The sequence below is a fragment of the Alexandromys fortis genome, unplaced genomic scaffold (assembly GCF_014885135.2).
Source record: "Alexandromys fortis isolate MF-2015 unplaced genomic scaffold, M_Fortis_MF-2015_v1.1 scaffold_344, whole genome shotgun sequence".
Taxonomy (NCBI): domain Eukaryota; kingdom Metazoa; phylum Chordata; class Mammalia; order Rodentia; family Cricetidae; genus Alexandromys; species Alexandromys fortis.
The window spans coordinates 312,839-315,099 of NW_026068226.1; positions in this window are offsets into that span (position 1 = coordinate 312,839).

The window sequence follows — 2,261 nt, forward strand, 5'->3', positions numbered from 1 at the left end:
TCTTACCCCTCAGATTTTTTTGTTTTTGTTTTTCAAGACAGGGTTTCTCTGTAGCTACAGAGCCTGTTCTGGAACTAGCTCTTCTATTTTATTTTTATTTATAAATTTTACTTATTTATTATGTATACAGTGCTCTGTGTGCATGTATCCCTGAAGGCCAGAAGAGGGCACCAAATCTCATTACAGATGGTTGTGAGCCACCATGTGGTTGCCAGGAATTGAACTCAGGACCTTTGAAAGAGCAGGCAGAGCTCTTAACCAATGAGCCATCTCTCCAGCCCAAGGTTAGAGCTTTAAAGCTTCCATAAATGAACTATTGGGTCATCTCTCCAGCCCACGGTGTTTTTCTTTTAAAGACATGTGCATGTGTGCACACTTCCATGGCTGACAGAGTGCTTGTTCACCATGGCCAAATTAATCTCAACACCATGGAAAAGTAAATGTGGTGGTGTATGCTTTGTAATCCCAGCATTGTGCACTCTGGGCAACCAGAAGAGGATGTTAGAGCCACAGACCTGGGCTTGGGATCTGAACATGAGCCCTCATGATTGCATAAGTGCCTTTTTTAACTGCTGAGCCACCTCTCCAGTTCCAAGACAGGGTCTTGCAAGTAGCCCAGGATATCCTCCTACCTCAGGTGCTGAGATTATAAAAGTACATTTGAACAAGTCCAGCATTCAAGTAATTTTTTTGTCTTTCTGGACAGGGTTTCTCTATGTAGACCTAGTTGTCCTAGAACTTGCTCTACAGACCAAACTGTACTCAAACACAGGGATCCACCTGCCTCTGTCTCCCAAGTGCGGGGATGAAAGGTGTGTACCACTTCACCCAGCTTCACAACTGGTTTTATGTGGTGCTGAAGACTGAACCCAGAACTACACATATGATTGACAAGTGCTCCACCCACTGAGCTACATGCCCAGCCTGGGTTTTGAAGAGCTTTGTTGAATAGAGCCAACTTTAACCCAGAAGGCCTGTAACAAGTCCATGTGTGAGAAAGGACTTGCTCCCACCCTGTTGACAGTAGGTATCCCATTGTGAATCCTGTGTATGTATGCATGTGTGTGGAAGCCAGAGGTCAGCTTCAGGCATCTTTCTTCATGGGACCTGGAGCTCACCAATTATACAAGGCTGTCTGACCAGTGAGCACAAGGAATCTGCCTGTCTTTTCTCTCCAGTACCGGCATCAAAAGTGAGTGCTAGCTGGTCAGCGGTGGTGCAACTTAGACAGGCAGATCTCTGTGAGATCAAGGCCAGCATGTTCTGCACAGCAACAGGACAGTCACGGCTACACGGAGAAACCCTGACTCAAGGAGAAAAAAATTAGTGCCACCTTTTCTGTCTTTTCACATGCTAGGGAATCGAACTCTGTTTCTCATACTTGCATGATAAACATTTACTGAGTGAGCTATATCTCCAGTACCCGCGGTTAATTTTGACAGGCACCGGAGGCATTAATTTAACAACAACCCTGAAAGACAGCCTCAGCTTGTGGTGGTGGTCCTCTCCTTTAATCCCAGCACTCGGGAAGCAGGGGCAGGAGGATCTCTGGGTTTGAGGCCAGCCTGGTCTACAGAACAAGTTCCAGGGGGAAAAAAAAAAAGTTACCAATTACAGAGCCTCCACCTTTTTCTCTGGGTCTGCCACTAGAGGGAGAACCTGGCCCACTGACAGACATTTACAAATCCGTAGGGTCCTTACCCAAGATGACAAACTTCTGCAGATTCAGGCTGCCACAGTGCAGAGAATCCACACACAGCACAAAAGGATGCTCAGCCTCCCAGAGAGCTAGGAAATAGAAGAGGACACAGTGTTACTTGTCCTAGATTGCTTCATACTTTTAGTTTTTTGAGACAGGGTTCCTCTATGTACCACTCTGGCTGTCCTGGAACTCACTCTGTAGACCAGGCTGGCCTTGAAATCACAGAGATTTGTACAGGATAACAATAGAGTAATCCCACACTAGCTCAGAATAGAGTATACTAAAGACTAACAGATCAACAGTCCTCTGCATGAGTGGGGAACAGGAACAGAAAGAATCTGGCAGCCAAGAGAGGGTGTGCTGTTTCTACATGTTTTTATAGTACCCAGTACCCAAGACCACACCCAAAGTGGTTCAGCATCTCAAAGGTCATTGGCTGAAGGAGTTCCCACTGTGAGATCCACCTGCCTCTGCCTCCCAAGTGATGGGATTCAAAGTGTGAGCCACCACCACCTGGCTCAATTTGTTTTTTTTTTTTTTTTTTTTTTTTTTTTTTTTT